General features: G+C 40.1%; 1 long non-coding RNA gene across 1 annotated transcript; it reads right to left on the minus strand.

Annotated features, from left to right (window-relative positions):
* Positions 1–4,979: 4,979 nt before the first annotated feature.
* Positions 4,980–10,225, minus strand: LOC128085324 (uncharacterized). Its single transcript, XR_008208899.1, has 3 exons — positions 7,688–10,225; positions 7,186–7,293; positions 4,980–5,774 (listed from the first exon to the last, which is right to left on the minus strand). It is a non-coding gene; the product is annotated as an uncharacterized LOC128085324 (long non-coding RNA).
* Positions 10,226–13,324: the final 3,099 nt, after the last annotated feature.

Below are 13,324 nucleotides of genomic sequence, written 5' to 3' on the forward strand. Positions count from 1 at the left end.
CCACCGCGAGCCTGCAGAGGAAACTGAAGTTGGGTGTCTCACTTTCCTGGCCATGTAATGATTTTGGATCCAGCTAGCCTTAAACAAGCCCCGTACTAATAAAGATGGGAACAGTTTGGAGCATGCAGAAGTAAGCAATTCTAATATCTGCAGAGCTCCAGAACCAAATGGAGTACACAGGCTGGACATGCGTTTCATTTTTGGCAGGCAATAAGGAGATGTAACCCATCCCCATCCCATCTAACGTTATTTATGTGTGTGTTTTAATATCTACTCAAAGCCATCGTGTTTGTGTCATCACAGAAAGCCAAACATAATTAATGCTGATTCAAAAGAGACAGCAGTAGAATAACCTTTGGTGTAGTTCCTTGCCTTGTTTATGATTCGATGGACCAGGAAACAGATCAGTTTCTTTCTGTTTTGAGCTTTCTCAGCATTTTGGTATATTTTTAATGTGGCAGTATGTAATTTTCATCCTAAAAAGCAAAATACCAAACAATCCAACTCTTAATTCTAAAGCACAGAACAAGTTATTTCAGAGAACAAAGACTAAAAAGACCCTTGGGGTTGCTACTGAAACCATGCTGACAAGGTTGAGTTTCAGTTCTAGACTGATCTATGTACACAAGGCATACACCTAGCTTAAGGATCACATAGACTCCTGAATGTTATAGTCCAGTATCAACCAGCAAAGTGCTTTTCCACACCTTTGATGGTATTCCAGAAGTAAAACTATTTCTTTTCACACTAATTTAGAAATAGTCATTCACACTCTAACTGACTGACTAGTACAAACCACAGGTGATTGGAAATTATTTTTAATGGTGGGTTGCTTTTTCTTTCCCCGTGAAGGAGTCAGTTTCTATTACTCCTAAACTTGACAAAAACTTTGCTCATGAAAATCTGCACTAACCAACAGACTGCTCCACCTACCAATCTCACTGCACTCTTGCTCAAGCTCTTACAGCTGTGACAAATATCAAGTCACACAGCGCAGCTCTGACAATATTAACTTACCACTGTGACCATGAGTTTTCATTTTGCAGGCCAACAGCCCTTCGTCGGGAACCAAACACCAGCCTGGGGTCTCAGCAGCAACGTTTTTTTCTTTGGTGCATTAAACTGAGAAGTTTTAGATGCTCATCAAACCACAGAACAACGCCAAGAGCTTCAACTTACTGGATAAGAGGATCACAGCAAAGGGTTATATGATCTGTTTAACTACGTGTGGGTAACTGAAAGAGATTGTGTGGAATATCTGAAGAGAAATAATAATCTAACATGCCTTGAAACAGCAAAAGAAACAACATGCAGATTTACACAGGAAATTACAGTTTCTCTTGCAAGCACTCCAACTCATATCTTTGCCTTACAGGGAAGCCATCATTCACTGGAATAAGTGAATTAAGAAGGAGTAGACAGAGTTCAGCTCTATGTGAACCATGCCTCCTGCAAAGGAAGTCTTGGAAATCTTGTCCCACATGCAGACAGGAGGTGTGCATCTTCCCACAGCGTGAGACAGGTTATACATAAATAAGTGCAATCGCAAACTAGGTTCTCCAATCATGCAAATCTGCGAGGAAACAAGCCACAAAACAACGGTGTAAACTGGTGATATAAACAGCTCAGATCAGTGCTTAGAGCAGTGCTTGATTTAACTCCAGTGGTTACACACAAAGCTGAAAAAGAAGCTTTCTATTCAGCCCGTGGCCAAAATCTCGTTGTTGCCAGGTTCTGCTAGGAAACAAATGTTTCAAACTACCTTTTGCTTTCAGCTAAAAAAGAAAAGATGGCGAATGCTTTATCCTGAGCGCATCCCAAGCACTAAATAAACCACAGTGAATGTGTCCACCAATTACGTCTTCATTTGGTTTTGTTCACTTAGGGTTTTTTTCTGCTACAGCATGTGTGATCTAAAGCATCATTGGAAAGGACTTGGTCTGCACAGTATTCTGCTAGACACAGAGATTTTCCCAGAGCCAGACCCTCAGTTAGTGAGATACAGCAAAGCTGTCCCACAATTAAAGAAAATAAACAAGAAGCAAGGAGTCAGCTTTGTTTTGACCCATCTTCGCATGCAGCACCAGCCAAGGTGAGGGGAAAGGGTAAACATATTTTCTTGCTCAGCTACTCCCTTTATCTCAGTTATCTTTACTCAAGTGAATTATCAGATTTATACCATCTGGGTTTCTATACTCAATTCCTGAAAAAGATTTTTTTTACACCTTGACCCATCCGTTACACTCAAACAAGAAAGTGTTGTCACAGAAATGCTGCTCAAACAGATACTATCAATCTCAATGTGATTTTTTGAATCTCTTAGGCAGGTTTATAAGTTTAACTTCTTAGCAAAACGGGAAAGTTCTTCGCAAGCCTCAGCTCTCAACCATCAAGATTTATCAGTCCTTTACATAACCTACATCTCAGGGGTATTTGTGTTTGTTTTGTTTTGTTTTAAGCCAGAGTACCAACCCAAGCCATTCAATGATGTTCATTGCAAGCCAGTAAATGATCTCATTTCATACACACATTCTCTATCTGGGTTGAAGTCCCTAAAAGGCGAGTACACCATACAATTTCCTGCAGAAGAAAACCTCTGAAGTGAGTCAGGCTGACAAGAAACTCAGATTAGACTTGGCAAAAAGTTTGCAGAGACTCAGCCAAATTGGCTGTTTCTGATTTCTAATGACACCAAAATCACATCTGAGCCACTCTAGTTTTACATATCATAATCCCAAGGAAGCAAACCTGCTCCTTCTCCAGACCGATTTCCTCACATAGTACCAATAACCAGCTGATCCACATTAAGTAAGTGCTTACTGAGATGTTATAGGTATTACATGTAACGTGGCACTGATGCAAAGCTGCTCAGCAGTTCTGCAAGAAACACCAAAAAGCCACTGCAATTATAATTCTCACTGAAAAACAAAATTGAAAAACAATGACAAAGAAATAAAAAAAAATTAATATTTGCAAAATATAATTGTTTTTAAATTAGTTCTACTTCACGTTACTCAAATATTCTCGACGTGAAAGAGGAAGCTTAAGACATGACTGAGACGTATTGCAGTTCTCTTCAGGATAAGCCTGAAAACTATGGGAAGGGTGCACTGCAGGCAAATCAATTTGAAGTTAATATTTTAAAATTTGCAGCAAAAAAAACCACCATATATCCATGCAAGTGTATTCCACTGCAACTGTGAATAAACCAACAGAAATTCAAACAGAGCTAGGCAAACATGAGAACAATCTAATTACAGATGATGATAATGATTTTAGCCTAATGGAGACAAATGAAAAATACCCACAGCCCCACTGAAAACAAGCCAAGCACACAGCTCACTGCATTCCAGTTTTGTATTTGAATTTATTAACTTACAGTACAAAAGGATTGAATTAACAGTATGCTTCATACCATCAAATAATTCCACTGGCCTAGAATGAAGCACAACAAATAATTCCTTAAACCTCAGAAAATTATCAGAAGAATTTGTCTCTGTGCTCTCAGCACTGCCTGTCACATGTTTGGGGGTGGCAAACTGACCCAATTATGATTTTGCAACTATTTTTGTACATATTATTGCTTTGTGCATTCACCTTCTTTTCCTCTGAAATTTGTACTGTTTCAGAATGGAGAAGGGAAACCTTCACATTTTGAAATCTTAAAACAGTACTTCTGTAGCTTGAGGCCTCTTGTACAGATCAGGCAAAGCATGGTGTGATCTCAGCCTCTGCCAACTTGATTTCCATAAGCTTGCTTTGTTTTCTTACTCTTTGGTTGCTCTTCTAAGTGAACACAAGAGGGCACAGCTCTTGTGCTGTCTCAGACTTTATTTGTCCTACTTGCAAACCAGTCCCCTGCACAAAGCTTGCATGTCAAAATAAGGCAAAGCAGCAGATCAGAAATATTAAAGTGCACATCATTTCACCTACTCTATTAAAGCTGAAATACGGCTGGTAAAACAACACGAGATTAATGGCAAAGATAGATCTGAGCCTGGAAAAGCAAGATGTAGCACATGTTAAAATCTCTATTTCGGGAAATCTGACTTCACTAACGTGTGAAGATCCTGAATACATAAAGCATCCTGGATAAGGAGTTTGGATAAACCTGGTAAGCACAGGGGACAAAACGAGAATGCAGGGTTCTTCACTGCGTTAAATCTTCGAAACAGAACATCACCTTGTTCAGAAAAGCACAGCAGCAGTACCTCAGCAGGCAGCCCATGCCATTTTACTGAACTAGGCAGTGCCATACATAAAGTGTCACACCTGCCTTCAGAGCAACAAAGTCCATGAATTTGCCTGCCCAAGGATGGTGCTTTTACAACACGCAGTAATGCCAGCAGGAAAAGCAGACAAATTCTGCTTTTTGACCATACTGGCATTTCATGTAAGCAAAACATTCTGTCTTCTTGGTTTAACACCACCTGTCTTCATGCGAAAGGGGAAGCCTACAGAAATCTGCTGAGAAGCCTGGATGAGAAAGATTTAACCTGAATAGCAGCTCACAAGATACACAGAAATGAAAATAGGGACTGACATCAACTCTTCACAAGAAATCTGTTCTAAAGAGGGCTACAGCATACAGGTGTGGTTAGAGCATAGATTCAGTACACATTTGGTAGATTTTTTGGGATACATCAAATCCTAAAAACAGCTTTCACTACAACACTTTATACTTCTTCAGTCATTGATCTTTGCATTCTGTTTTTCCAGAACAAATGCTTTGCTTTTCTTAATAAACTTAAAAAGCAGTAATTGGACTGGAAAAACACTCCTGTCAGGTCACTACCATCAGTGCTGCATCTGGCAGCGTGGCTCGGGTCATGGCAGGGCATAAACATAGCAGGATTCAGCATCAATATATTTGGCTGAAGGTGTTCAGGCATGTCTGAAACTCCACCTGCATCATCACACCTCAAAACCCTCTCCTGCCCTTCAAATGTCCATACCTTGTGGGCCACAAACAGCCTGCTCACTTTTCTTTAAAAGTAAAGAAAACCAGTGGGTGCTCTAACAGTCACCTAAGTGACAAAATAGCAAGAACTCCGAGTGCAGCCGGCTCAGTGGAAGAAGTTCAGAACACCTTTCACCTTCCACACAACACTCTAAGCAGCAGGATGCACAGTAGGGAAGGCAGCTCCTGGTTCACCCCAGGAACACACGCAGGCTCTGATCACCAAAACAATGGCTCCTGGCTTATGTCCATCTCCTACCTACTCTTGTTTTATAGCAGGATAAAAGAAAAGCATCTACCGTGAACTCAAGGGTGAAAAGAAAACAAATCCTTTTACATGCAGCATGAATGAAAGCAAGCATCCCTGCAGGGTGTGCTTTGAATGTCCCTGGTCACTATCTATCAACACAGCCTTCGCTATAAAGTGCTTGGTTTTTTTATAGGTCCAAAACTCCGTAAAAATGAAAAATAAATGAAATACAAGAGAGGTCTTCAAAATGAAGGGGGAAAAAGTTCTAGCACATCCAGAAAAAAGTTCATGAAAATAGAGCATTAAATGGAGGGAAGGGAATACACACATCATTAGAACAAAAACTATTTTCCTTCTTCTAAGTTACCACAAGTAGCATATAAGATTAAGTAAAATCATCTTATGAAATCAAAACTGCTTCTTAAGGATTACAAACAGAATAAGAGGGAAATATAGCCACTTGCTTTTGCCTTCTTGGTAAGGTGACAGAAATCTGTCGTATCAGCAGAATTGTTGTTTTCTTTCTATTTTCAGAAATAATCATTTCAGCAGTAGTAAGAGGCTCTAAAAGAAAGAGATCACACAGGGGGCTGCATCAGATTCTGTTCCATTCTCTGAAATGCTATATGTTACTGCACACGTGTTTGTTTTTATCTGTCAGTGTGGTTTATTGTTAGGGAAGTGTCGTATCAGCTGTCTCTTCCCTGCCATCAAAGCTACTTCATTAAAGTTAATAGTGTTTGACTTCCAGAGGATCTTTTACCAAAGTAACACACAAAACTTCTGCTCATCATTATTTTTCCAGCAGTAAAGACACCGAATGGATGCAAGATCCCCTTTATCTTAAATAATAAAAATTTGAAAAATACACTGGATTAATCCACTGCAAGCATTTAAGCATTCGACTCGTCATTTGCTAAATTACTTTTGCTGTGAGCAACCGTGCCCCAAATGTTAACAGCACACCATCAGATGGCAGACTGCACTGTAGCAACAAAAACCTGCTTTGGGTTGCAGAGGGATCCCACAGAAAGGCTCCCCTACACCTGCGTGGGTCTGCACTGCTGCCAGCTCACCACTACTGCCCAACGGGTGCAACTGCAGCCTTAACTAAAGAACGTGCAGAGAAGATAAAGCTGATTTCATCCACAATTTACGCTTGGTTTTAACTAATTATCATCTGACAAGTATTTGATAAGGCATATAATCTTAAAAGCTCCTACATTTTCAGAAACATATTCATTCCTTCCATAGCATCGCAAGCTTTGCTATTTAGGTTTACAGCTCTCCTCATCCGTATTTTCTGTAAAATCACCTGATTTCAGGAATGGAGGTGTTTCCCAAAAACATCACTGCTGACCAACAACAAAACTGGCAGCAAATGTTATTACTTTTAATCATAAAGTGCTAATTCTGTGAACATCATTCTACCAACGAAGAAATACGCATCGATGACAGAATTGCAGGAACATAACCAAACATCATAAAAATTTATGTGGGTAAGTGTTTATGTTTGAAAGCTGTTTACATAGATAAAACGCTGCTGGTTTAAATAAAAACGTGTTTGTTTTCATAAAGCCACTTAGGGACTGAGTGTACGGGTTTCAGCGTAATACACATCTATCCCATTAAAACACATAAAGACACAACACAGTCATCAGAAACTTGATGGTCATCGTTCCCCCCACGTGAAATTGCTGATTGCAACAAGGCTGAAAGTAGAGCTCTTCAGTGCACAGCATGAATCCACAATAAAAACTTCCAAAGAAGTGCAAAAGAAAGCACTTCTAGACGAAGCCCGCGGACACGAAGGCGCACAGACAGAACCCTCAGTTGCTGGCACAAGGGGGAGCAGTCGGGTAATGTTAACAGAGCTTGCGACCCTACTTAAGGTTTCAGATAGAGGTTTACCGAAGGGCTTACCGGCTGCCCCAGCCGACTGCAGACAGAGGATTCCAGAAGCAAACAAACGCACCAGCAATCATCTGCTGTGCACCAAAAGCCTGCTTCATCCAAAGCCCCTCTGTATGCATGCTCCAAAACGCAGCCCTGGCGATTTCATCACAACATTTGCAGCTGTTTCCTAAAAAGCAAGAAGAGAAATGATGCTCACAATCTGCTTGTTGTTCCCTCAAGTCACAACATCCAACTGCTTGTGGAAAGGAGGGAACTGCTATACAATTATTTATTTTTGGTGATACAGCAACACTGCAAATTAAGTAAATTACAAGGCATCAGGGTGTCATCTAAGTCTCTGTGCAGTCCTGCATTGTATTTCAACTCAAGTATTATACAAAAACAAGAACAACAACAAAGAAAAAAAAAAAAAACGACAGCAAAAAACCATTAAGTCTCAACTGTTCCTTCATTCTGAGGGAACTGGTAAGGTGCAATACACACTGAAATATACTGAAATGCATTTGTAAGTCATCAACTCTTCTAAACTCTGTTGTTTAGCTGACGAAATTGATCCTTACCAAGAAACTAGGAGAGAGATCTCCAACCCAAGTTCAGTGTCACAAGTTACTTTGATGTTCTTCCAGATTAATACAGCTGTAGCACTTCCTGTGTTACTGCAGGCATCCTGCTGTCTGGAAACCACCTTCCCAATCAGGCAGGCCTGTACTGCTGAAAACATCCACCTTCTGTCTGTGACCAGGAATCACTGTTGCTACAGTTAAACACTATTGCAAACATAAACTTTGGAATTAATGATAATGATACATTCTAAATAATAATAATTCAAACAATAATTTAAATTACAGTGGTAAATTCTCACTCCATAGTGTCAAATGCGACTTAATATAAAAACTAAAAAAATCATCAGGCAGACACACAGACTTGAAGGAATGAAGCAGAGCTCATTTCTAATCCAGATTTTCAATCAGTACTTGTGTGTATAGATAAACAAATTTGCACTACTACTGCATCCAAGAAATAAGTCTTGCTTCTCTTAGAGAGCAAATGGTAAAACATCAGACAGCAAATATTCTTACAAGTGCTTACTCTGCTTTAAAAACAACATTCTAGAAGAAATCCACACACTCAAAACCCCACCCAAATTCCACAGAAGCCAGCTTGAATCCAGTGAGAGCCTGATGGAGTAGATGGTACTGCTCACCAAGTTGGATATGATAAAAAACAAACAACCGTGAAATGCCCATCCAACTAATAAAAAAGAAAATAAGCACTTTTTTCATAGAACAGTAGAATGGTTTGAGTTGGAAGAGATCCTTAAAGGTCACCTTATCCGACATCCCCAGGGACACCTACAGCTCCATCAGTGCTCAGAGCCTGTCCCGCCTGACCTTGGGTGTCTCCAGGGATGGGGCATCCACCTCTCTGGGCAACCCGTGCCATTGCCTCTCACCACCCTTATTGTAAAAAACTTCTTCCTTATATCCAGTCCAAAAACTCTGTTTTATTTCTCCTTATTATCAGCCTGAAGTTTTTTCAGAAATTGAAAGGAGTACTCGAGCCAAACTAAACTATGACAACACCCACAAGCTCTTTCAACTCCTCAGATTTGCTGGAGTTATTTTGACCAGCTGAGAACACCATGATCACCATGAAAGAAATGCAAGGAAATCCCTTCAGCACAGCAAAGTCCGAACCGCAGGTCCAATAAATCAGCCCTCCAGTTTAATTAAAAAGAATATTTTTCGTGGAATCACTCCAAAAACACGACAGTGGGGCCATTTCCATCCCCACGGCCCCGTGCTGCCCACGTGCCAATAGCCACGCCGACGGTCTTATCCTTCAAAGGTGCATTTTAGGGAATACAGCCTTGCGTTTGACCTCTCTACATCAGGAAAATGCTATAATCTGAAGGAGAGACCTTTTATTTTAAAGGATAGCTTGTTCTAAATTGATGGTGGGCTGATACATACATAAAAATGTCCGTGTTCCAAACCAGAGGCATTTCAAGATGCGCTTTAGTACACGGTACATCAAACTGCAACAAAGATGGCTTGATGAAACCAAGATCATAAGACAGCGCTGACATCCCAGATGCGCCTACATGGAAAAACAACACTTGTTTTATCTCCACTAGATGTAAGGAAGTAGATAATGTCTGTGCTGTCACCGGATCCGAGGCCAGTTTAGCTGACAGCATGAGGCAGATCCATTGTTGAAGGAGCAGAAATTGTTAGAGAACCATGCACTATGTTGCATCCCAGTGAAAGATTTGTAGAAGCTGAGGAGAAAGCAGGTTGTGTATCACAGCAAGCTTGGCTTTCATGGAAGTATTAGCCTTGGGCCAGTTATTAAAAGGGCCTCTGGAGTGTAGTCATAAAAAGAGGGAAGGATTTCAAAGGTAACTCAGCACAACAAACAGCCGAGCAGGAACAACTCCGTGTATCTGCCAAGAGGAAGATGGCTAATGCTCAAAAATCCAAAAGGAAAAAAAAAAAAAACAAGAAAAAGCAGAAACATGATAAGAATAGAAAGGATGTTCATTTTCAAGCAGGAGATAAGAAATGGATTAAAGTTCATTCTCAGAATAGTGCAGAGAAAGATTTTATTGCTACACTAGCCCCAAACCAGAAGATTCCTTACTGAGTTATTTAAGTAATAGGGTAAATTGAACTGCTTGCTGTTCGTAAAGTGTGCTGCTGTGGGCTGTAAATCCTGGCACACTTACACTTCTGGGGATTCTGTCAGCCTTTGTTCTTCTGGAGTTTGGGTACAATTCAGCTGTTGTATTTTTTATGTTTCCCTCTCTGATTTTATCTATGTGGACATTCTATTAACCCATTATTTTTTGTTGTTTGCCTCTGGCATTCAGTTTTTAGGTCTCCCTCAAGAAAACCAAGTAACCACAAAAAGGGTGGTAACTAGTAACTAGTAGCTAAGGGTGGTAACTAGGTGTAGCTAATCCTTCACAGACAGATGATGTTCACATCTTTTCCTTTTTCTATTAAACATATGTAAATTCTATCCATGCACCTCTTGGCAGAATGATGAGCACTGGTTGGTAAGCTGGAGAAAGCGAACCTAGAGGAGGCGAGGGGCTGGAAAACAGAGATCAGTTGAAAGAAGGGGTTAGCCTGCTTCTGATCAGCACAGCACAGCCTGAAGAACTAACTGGAAAAACAGCAAAAAATGATTTCACAAAGCCTGTGTCATCAGCGAAGCGTGGAAGGGAAGAAGGACTAGGAACAACACCAGTTATGAAGGAACAAGCAAAGCTTTACCCTCGTTTAAGCGAGGGAAAGAAAGTTACTGAGGGAACATGAAAATTTTTGTGGGAATATAAGAAGTTCCTTACAGAGTTGGCAAGGAAGCAGTCTGCAAATACACATTTAGCCTTCAGATGTGATTTAGGACTCTCACAAAATGTACAGTGTGAGTGGATGGAGTCCATTATTCAAAACAGGAATGAGTATGAGTGATCTTTTGCTGGTCCTGTAATCATCATTTGACAGAAACATTGAAGGTTCACATACTGAGTTTCAGTTTCTGCTTGGTTTTGGCTTCCCCCATATCCTTGGGCAAATCACTTGATCTTGGCAGGTCTCCTTCTTGTTCTGCAGTAGGAACCTGTTGATATTTCCCTTTGCCCATTCTCTGTCCAGTCAGGCAATAAACACCTCAGAACAAGGGCAGCCTCTGCATAAAAGTGCTACAGCAGTAAAAATAATGACTTCTGAGTTTTTCAGACTGTAAACTCGTGGTTTGTTCAGGAAGAGTAACAAGGTTTGACAGACTTTGTGGCATTTTCCAAAACGTTAATGATTCCTATCTATGGGGAAAAGCCAGAATTCTACAGCAGTACACTTTCAGGCTATGAAAATATTTCTGGTTAGATACACGTGGAAAGGAATGGCAGAATTTTCAAATGTCTCTCTTGTTCTACTGCTCCTTTCGTATTTTTCTCCCACTCTCAACTTTGCTTCTTTTTCCATTTTGCCTTTTATACTTTGAATAACTTCCCATCTGCCACATGCCAAATCTCCCTTAGATCCCTCCTTAAAACCTACTTCCTTCACATAACCTACTTATGCTGATATTTTCACCACGACATCTCCATTCATTCCCCATCTGAACTATTGTCCCATAAATCATATTTGTCTTGCTTAGATTGTCAGCGCTAAACATAAAGCATGTCCCGGATATTCTAGCAGTCATTCCTAGTCTGCTGCCACATGAATGATAGCATGGTCTTGTATCAATTTCTGTACATTTCCCAGCAGGAAAGAGGAGAAAAAATAATTCAAAGAGCTTCACAACAGCCCTGAAGGCTTGTCTGTATTACACAGCTGGGAACAAACATTTCTTCCTCCTCTGAACTACAGCTCACATCATTATTAGATAACCAAAGGTTAAATGTAACTAACAAATGTTTGTTCCTATTGCACGTGACAGTTCTTTATACATATATGAGCATCTTAGTAGATACTAAAATATACCTTTCTTCTGAACATAAATCTCTCGAATGACTCAGTATCTGAACCTTAATGGAAAACGTAATTGTTAGCCCTTAGCAGTCAGCAACAAGAAATGCATTGCCTAAAATTTGACGAGAAAGATCTGTGAGCAGTTTTGAAAAAGAATTTTGTCAGGTCATGTTTAGTCAACAACTCTCTTTTTTGATTGTGAAGATTAATGTTTTTTTCCATTAAACTTATGCCAAAACTTTGACTCTCTGGAAATAAAACATTAGTTTAAAGAGCTACTCATTATCATTCGTTTTACAGTAAAAAATAAATGTAATGAATTAAGATGTAAACCATTTTGTCACACAGCAGTATGTTAAAGAAGACGTGGAAGGCGACCTGAACGCAAACAGTTTGTACATCGTTGCCAAGTTCCCAACTACTGTAATGCTTGCACAGATCCCACGGAAAGACAGGAGTTTCACTTGCTCAGACTGCTAGTTTTGGTTAGCTGTCCTCTGCAAAGGAGAAATTAGAACCTCACCTTGTACAAATGTGCTGATGACCGGCTGTCATTTTCATTACCTGCAGAACCCTCTCTGTGCATCGCCACCCACTGGCCTAACGCCGGGATGCACGCTCAGCGGGACCTTCAGGGACATCACACCCGATGTGCGAGTCAAGATTTCTCACATGCATAGGAGACCTCAGAATAAGTCCCGGTATGGGGCAACTGCAAAGGAACGGCCCCTTCTTAGAAGCACTTCTGCAGCCCGCCCGGCTGTTGCCGCCTATTGGAAGCAGCAGGTCCTGGGACAGCCGTGTAAGAAACAAAAGCTGGGAGGTTCCAAGTATTTCTGGGTACTTACAAATGGAAAGGGATTGTGTCCAGTGGCATAAATTCATGCTTGTTTGAAATCAAAATCTTATTCTAACACTGAAAATCTCTTTTAAATATCTAGATGAGAAAGGTAAAAGAATATATAATGGTAATTTATTTTTTAATAATATTAACTAGAGCATCAAAAAATCACACCAGAGATTCTTACAAATTTTGCGAATCCTTAACTTCAAATTGTCCTTTATCTCCCAGAAAATGCTGTGGTCTTCAGCTGTTTTCCTGTCATGCATTCAGTAGGATGTAACTCACATTATGCTGCAGTTAAGTTTTATTCTCTGCTTTGGTTTGTGAACCAGTACCTTGGTCACACTTGTTCTCAGACTGTAGTATTTTTACTACTAGATGTTTTTTTTCTCACAGAATATTTTAGACTCATTCTTAACCTACAGAGATCTGGAACTGGTATTCTTGGCTTCAGGGACACTAACATGACAAAGCTGGAAAAGCATTGGCAGATAATGCCTTTGCAAATGGGGACAGATATTTTGCAAAGGCTGAGAAGCTAAGGAATCTGCAGAATTCCAAAATCTCAGTGAATTTATTGCTTCTGCCATCTCTAAAATACCAATACTTTGACATGTGTCCCATTTCCCTGATTCACCAGCACTGTGAATCTTGGAAGCATTGATTCTGGTTCTGCAATATGAAATACTTTGAAAAGTTTGTCATTTTTCAGGGGAGAAATGAGTACCTTAAAAAAACATTACAATCCCTTTCAGAAAACAATGTATTTTCAAGATGCTCCTGCTTGGCTACTTAAAAATGATAGCCAGAATTTCTATTCACTGCAAATAATTCGGGCATAAAATAAAACCACCACTGGATTCTTAAAG

This window comes from Tympanuchus pallidicinctus, unplaced genomic scaffold (genome assembly GCF_026119805.1).
Source record: "Tympanuchus pallidicinctus isolate F22 unplaced genomic scaffold, pur_lepc_1.0 scaffold3, whole genome shotgun sequence".
In the NCBI taxonomy this organism is placed as follows: Eukaryota; Metazoa; Chordata; class Aves; order Galliformes; family Phasianidae; genus Tympanuchus; species Tympanuchus pallidicinctus.